We start from the raw sequence: 7,565 nt of genomic DNA, 5'->3' as shown, positions 1-7,565 counted from the left end.
GCCATCTGGTCCTGGACTTTTGTTTGTTGGAAGATTTTTAAACCCAGTTTCAATTTCATTACTTGTGAATGGTCAGTTCGTATTTTCTATTTCTTCCTGGTTCATTCTTGGAAGGTTATACTTTTCTAAGAATTTGTCCATTTCTTCCAGGTTGTCCATTTTATTGGCATAGAGTTGCTTGTAGAAGTCTCTTATGATGTTTTGTATTTCTGCAGTGTCCGTTGTAACTTCTCCTTTTTCATTTCTAATTTTATTGATTTGAGTCTTCTCTCTCTTTCTCTTGATGAATCTGGCCAAAGGTTTATCAATTTTGTTTATCTTCTCAAATAACCAGCTTTTAATTTCATTGATCTTTGCTATTGTTTTCTTTGTTTCTATTTCATTTATTTCTGCTCTGATCTTTATGATTTCTTTCCTTCTGCTAACTTTGGGTTTTGTTTGTTCTTCTTTCTCTAGTTTCTTTAGGTGTAAGGTTAAATTGTTTACTTGAGATTATTCTTGTTTCTTTAGGTAGGCTTGTATAGCTATAAACTTCCCTCTTAGAACCGCTTTTGCTGCATCCCATAGGTTTTGGGTCGTCGTGTTTTCATTGTCATTTGTCTCTAGGTATTTTTTTATTTCCTGTTTGATTTCTTCAGTGATCTCTTGGTTATTTAGTAACGTATTGTTTAGCCTCCATGTGTTTGTCTTTTTTACGTTTTTTTCCCTGTAATTCATTTCTAATCTCATAGCGTTGTGGTCAGAAAAGATGCTTGATATGATTTCAATTTTCTTAAATTTACTGAGGCTTGATTTGTGACCCAAGATGTGATCTATCCTGGAGAATGTTCCGTGTGCACTTGAGAAGAACGTGTAATCTGCCGTTTTTGGATGGAATGTCCTATATATATCAATTAAATCTATCTGGTCTATTGTGTCATTTAAAGCTTCTTTTTCCTTATTTATTTTCATTTTGGATGATCTGTCCATTGGTGTAAGTGAGGTGTTAAAGTCCCCCACTATTATTGTGTTACTGTTGATTTCCTCTTTTATAGCTGTTAGCAGTTGCCTTATGTATTGAGGTGCTCCTATGTTGGGTGCATATATATTTATAATTGTTCTATCTTCTTCTTGGATTGATCCCTTCATCATTATGTAGTGTCCTTCCTTGTCTCTTGTATCATTCTTTATTTTAAAGTCTATTTTATCTGATATGAGTATAGCTACTCCAGCTTTCTTTTGATTTCCATTTGCATGGAATATCTTATTCTATCCCCTCACTTTCAGTGTGTACGTGTCCCTAGGTCCGAAGTGGGTCTCTTGTAGACAGCATATATATGGATCTTGTTTTTGTATCCATTCAATGAGCCTGTGTCTTTTGGTTGGAGCATTTAATCCATTCACGTTTAAGGTAATTATTGATATGTATGTTCCTATTACCATTTTCTTAATGGTTTTGTGTTTGTTTTTGTAGGTTCTTTTCTTCTCTTGTGTTTCCCACTTAGAAAAGTTCCTTTAGCATTTGTTGTAGAGCTGGTTTGGTGGTGCTGAATTCTCTTAGCGTTTGCTTGTCTGTAAAGCTTTTGATTTCTCCGTTGAATCTGAATGAGACTCTTGGCGGGTAGAGTAATCTTGGTTGTAGTTTCTTCCTTTTCCTCAATTTAAATATATCATGCCACTCCCTTCTGTCTTGTAGAGGTTCTGCTGAGAAATCAGATGTTCACCTTATGGGAGTTCCCTTGTATGTTATTTGTCATTTTTCTGTTGTTGCTTTTAATTTTTCTTTGTCTTTAATTTTTGTGAATTTGATTACTATGTGTCTCGGCCTGTTTCTCCTTGGGATCCTGCCTGGGACTCTCTGCACTTCCTGGACTTGGGTGGCTATTTCCTTTCCCATGTTATGGAAGTTTTTGACTATAATCTCTTCAAATATTCTCTCAGGTCCTTTCTCTCTCTCTTCTCCTTCTGGGACCCCTGTTATGTGAATGTTGTTGCGTTTAATATTGTCCCAGAGTTCTCTTAGGCTGTCTTCATTTCTTTTCATTCTTTTTCTTTTTCTGTTCTGCAGCAGTGAATTCCACCATTCCGTCTTCCAGGTCACTTATCCGTTCTTCTGCTTCAGTTATTCTGATATTGATTCCTTCTCATACATTTTTCATTTCAGTTATTGTATTGTTCATCTCTGTTTGTTTTTTCTTTAATTCTTCTAGGTCTTTGTTAAACACTTCTTGCATCTTCTCGATCTTTGACTCCATTCATTTTCTGAGGTCCTGGATCATCTCCACTATCATTATTCTGAATTGTTTTTTCTGGAAGATTGCCTATCTCCAGTTCATTTAGTTGTTCTTCTGAGGTTGTATCTTTTCCTTCATCTGTTACATAGCCCTCTGCATTTTCATTTTGTCTATCTTTCTGTGAATGTGGTTTTGGTTCCACAGGCTGCAGAATTGTAGTTCTTCTTGCTTCAGCTATCTGCCGTCTGTTGGATGAGGTTATCTAAGAAGCTTGTGCAAGCTTCCTGTTGGGAGGGACTGGTGGTTGGTAGAGCTGGGTGTTGCTCTGTTGGGCAGAGCTCAGTAAAACTTTAATCCACTTGTCTGCTGTTGGGTGGGGCTGAGTTCCCTTCCTGTTGGTTGTTTGGCCTGAGGCGCCCCAGCACTGGAGCCTACAGGCTCTCTCGCCAGGCTAATTGCAGACTCTGGGAGGGCTCATGACCAGGTGTACTTCCCAGAACTTCTGCTGCCCGTGTCCTTGTCCCTGCAGTGAGTCACAGCCACCCCACGTCTCTGCAGGAGATGCTCCACCACTAGTAGGTAGGTCTGGTTCAGTCTCCTATGGGGTCACTGCTCCTTCCGCCTGGGTCCTGATGAGCATACTACTCTGTGTGTGCCCTCCAAGAGTGGAGTCTTTGTTTCCCCTAGTCCTGTCAAAGTCCTGCAATCAAATCCCACTAGCATTCAAAGTCTGATTCTCTGGGGATTCCTCCTCCTGTTGTCGGACCCCCAAGTTGTGAAGCCTTACGTGGGGCTCAGAAACTTCACTGCAGTCGCCGGACTTCTGTGGTATAATTGTTCTCCAGTTCGTGAGTCACCAACCCAGCGGTTATGGGATTTGATTTTATTGTGATTATGCCCCTCCTACCATCTCATTTTGCCTTCTCCTTTGTCTTTGGATGCGGGGTATCTTTTTTGGTGAGTTCCAGTGTCTTCCTGTCGATAATTGTTCAGCAGTTATTTGTGATTCCAGTGCTTTCACAAGAGGGAGTGACTTCATGTCCTTCTATTCTGCCATCTTGAACCCATCTCCTTGGTTGCATATGTTCAGGTGAACATACATGTAGTAAGTTATACCAATATTTAAATTTATTATGTTATGATAGAAAAGTTTTCATTATAATTTTATTACCCCTGATTCTGATTATTTCATTTCTCATGGCTTCTCTTTTATATTTTTTTCTGTTTTCTTGATGAGTAGTGCCAGAGGTAGTATATTTATCCTGCTGTTAGTAAATAATCAATAGAAAAATATAGTCCAGCAGTAATAATAATCTATGGTAAAATCTCAGAGATCATCCACTAAAAATCACAAACATGTAAACCATAGTAATACATAGATATTTTTACACAAAATAATTATTATGTACAGAACCCAATCACACACAACTAAGTTTCAACTATGTAAACAACATGTCTGATTACTATCAAATATTACAAGAACAGTATTTTAATTAGCTGTATTTTAGGAAGTCTTTGATTCTTTTTATTTGTTATTTAAATTCATAGTAAAATCATTCATAGTTAAAAAAATAATTCTAGAAAAGGCAAAACTATGGAGACGATAAAAACATCAGTGATTGCCAGGGTTTGGGTAGGAGGTGGGATTAATATGCAGAGCACTGAGAAATTTTAGGGAAATGAAAGTACTCTGCATGATACCATAATGATGAGTACATGTCATTATATATTTGTGAAAACCCATAAAATTTGCAAACCAAGAGTGAACCCTCATGTAAACTATAACTGAGTGATTATGATGTGTCATTGCAGGTTCATCAATTATAACAAATGTAACTCCCTGGTAAGGGATATTGATAATTGGGGAGACTATGCTTTTATAGGGGCAGCAGGTATATGAGGAATCTCTGAACATTCCCTTCAATTTTGCTCTGAGCCTAAACTGCTCTAAAAAACTTATATTAAAAAAATTTTTAAATTAAGCTATTGTTTACCACTCTCCCTTTTATCCCAGGTATATCTTTCTTTGTGGTTTGATGAATTTCTTTGTGGTATCCTTAAATTTCCTCTCTATCTTTTGTGTATTTACTATAGGTGTTTGTTTTGTGGTTACCATGAAGCTTATGTATAACAACTTATATCTGTAACAGTTTATTTTAAGCTGATAACAACTTAAGTTTGATCCCATTGTTAAACTCAGCATGTTTACTCTCTCCTCCCACAATTTATGTTTTTGATGGCACATTTTACATCTTCTTATCTTGAGTATTCTTTGAGTAATTGTTGTAATCATAGTTGTTTTTACTAATTTTATCTCTTAAACTTCATACAAGATTTGTAAGTGATTAACTCACTACCTTTACTATTTACCTTTCCCATGAGATTTATCCTTTCATGCATGTTCTTATTACTAATTAGCTGCCTTTCTTTCAGCTTGAAGAAGTCCTTTCAACATTTCTTGTAAGACTGATCTGGTGGCTTTTGCTTCTCTGGGAAACTTTCTCTCTCCTTCATTTCTGAGTGATAATATTACTGGGTAGAATATTATTGGTTGGAAGTTTTTTCCTTTCATCAGTTGAATATATTGTGCCATCCCCTTTTGGTCTGCAAAGTTTCTGCTGAAAAACCTGCTGCTGGTCTTATGGAGTTCTCTTGTATGTAATAAGTCCTCACCCTCCAGGTGTGTTAATATTCTCTCATCTTTAAATTTTGACATTTAATTACAATGTGTATTGGTGTGGGTGTCTTTGGGTTCCTCTTACTTGGAACTCTCTGAGCTCCATGGATCTGGATGTCTGTTTCCTTCCCCAGGTTAAGGAAGTTTTCAAGCATTATACTTTCTAATAATATTTCTGTCCCTTTCTCTCTTTCTTCTCCTTCTGGGAGCCCTATGATGTGAATGTTATTCTGCTTGATATGGTCCCATTGGTCCCTTAAGCTATTGTTGTAATCATAGTTATTTTTACTAATTTTATCTCTTAAACTTCATACAAGATTTATGAGCAATTAACTCACTACCTTTACTATATGTTTACCTTTCCAATGACATTTATCCTTTCATGTGTGTTCTTGTTACTAATTAGCTCCCTTTCTTTCAGCTTGAAGAAGTCCTATTAACATTTCTTGTAAGACTAAAAGAAAAGCACTTTAGAATGCTTTTTTCTTTTTGTTGCACTGTTTTAGTGAGTTCCACTGCCTTGTGTTCCAACACACTGATTCTTTCTTTGCTTCATCTAGTCTGTGGTTGAGTCCTTCTATTGTAGTTTTCAGATCAGTTATTCTATTCTTTAGCTCTGTGGCTTCTATTTTGTACTTTCTTGTATTTTCCATCTCTTTGTTGGTGTTCTCAATAGGTTCATCCATTCTTCTCCCCAGTTTGATGAGCATCTTTATGACCATTACTTTGAATTCTTTATCAGGTAAACAACTTACCTCAATTTCATTATTTCCTGAGGTTTCCTCTTGTTCTTTCATTTGAATACATTCCTCTGTTTCTTCATTTTGTTTGACTCTTGGTTTTGATTCTTTACAGCAGATGAAACAACCACCTCTCTCAGCATTGAAGGAGTAGTTTCATGTTGGAAATAAACCTTGTTCAACTCTGCCTCATCTCGTCATTGTCTCTCAAACCTCTGTGCTTGGCCAGAATATCTATTATATTTTGAATAGTTCTCAGTAGTTAAGGATGTACCAAGACATGCCAGTGACCCAAAGGGAAGGATCTCAGCACCTAGATTCAGGCTGACTGGAAGCCAGACTGTCAGGCATCAGCTTTTAAGAGTATGCAAATACATACAGTCCTATGGTACCACAAGCATAAGTTCCACTGTTCTCCAGTGCCAGGCCAACTGGAGGTGTCCCCTGAGTAGCTGTCACAGAAATTGGTGCTCCAGATGAATGTATAAACTCTGTTCTGGGTGATAGCAAGCTGAAGCAAGGCAGAAGGGGAGCACCAAGATGATGTATACTGCCTATATTCCCTGAGAGCAGCTCCATAGGCCACTAGATGTGTGCTGAACCTGAAGACTGTTCCTCAGACCAGAGCTCCAGGACAGGCACAGAGGGCTTCTTCACAGGAAGTCTGGGGAGAGTGCCCCAATCCACTGTCTGTGCAGTGCCTTGGGAGTGGTAGCCTGCCAGAACCGTCTCTCCAGTTGCCACAGTGCTGTGGGACCCAGGATGCAAGACCCCCAGCCATCAGAGCCAGGTCTTCAAGGGGCATCCCCTGGGAAGCAGCCACAAAAACTGGGCCTCTAGACAAAAAGCACGGCACCAGTCACACATAAAGCTTCCCTCCAGGAGACACTGGTGCACTGGAGCGTGGCAGAGGGTGACCCTAAAGCTAGTGTCCACCCTCTAAGTTCTCTGGAAAGGATTACAATAAGCCCCAAGATCCTGCCTAATCAGAAGCCCACCCCTCTGGCTGCAGTCAGGATGATCAGTTAAAAAAACCTTCACAGGAAAACCAAGCTCCTGAGCCTGTTTCCTCTTGCCATGCCCAGGGGATGGTAGCTGTTTAAAACTCTCTCTCCATTGGTTACAGTCATGTGATACCCACAAGTGTAAGTCCCACTGGTCCCCAGAGCCAGGTGATGTAGAAGTGGCCCCTGGCAGCAGTCTAAAAAATTGGGGCACCAGAGAGTGGTATAAGATCCTTTCTGGGTGACACCAATTTTTAAAGAATCATGGGAACAGGAATACAAGATCCCCTGGTATCCAGAGCCATGGATGAAGAGGTGTCCACTAGGAAGAAGCCACAAAAAGTTGGGGCACTAGACACATGCAGAAGTTCCCCTCCAGGAGACAACAGTGCTCTGAAGCATGACAATAGAAGAGTGTGAAGATGGCATGCACCAGTCTATGTCCCCAAGTGTTTGAGCAGGCTCCAAATGTGTGTTAAATAAGATGCTTCCCCCTCAGGCCAAGGCTTTAATCTAAGCAGATGAGCCTCTTTCACTTTATGTCTGAGCACTACTGGCTGCCTCTGAGCTGGGCCCTGGGGTGGGCAAGTCTGAGCAGGAGCCCTTTAAGAGTGGTCTCTCAGATCGCTATCATCTTGTGGGTCTTGGGAAGTGATCCCATTGGTTTTCAAGGCCAGATGTTTAGGGGTTTCTCTCTCAAGTGTATGTCCCCAAAGTTAGAATGTCTGGTGTGGGGTCTGAAACCCTTGCTCTTCAGGGAGAATCTCTGGGTTCAGAGTTCCCTCCTGGTTGTGGGACATCATGGTGGGATAGGGTTTATGGCGAGATAGTTTCCCAGGTTCTGCTACCCACCTCGATGTCGTTTACATCTTGTTTGGACAATGTGCAGTTCTCACTCAGCCAGGCTTTCAAACGTTTTAAGAGGAAATTG

The sequence above is a fragment of the Balaenoptera acutorostrata genome, chromosome 1 (assembly GCF_949987535.1).
Source record: "Balaenoptera acutorostrata chromosome 1, mBalAcu1.1, whole genome shotgun sequence".
Lineage (NCBI taxonomy): Eukaryota > Metazoa > Chordata > Mammalia > Artiodactyla > Balaenopteridae > Balaenoptera > Balaenoptera acutorostrata.
Note: the sequence above shows the minus strand (reverse complement) of the source record.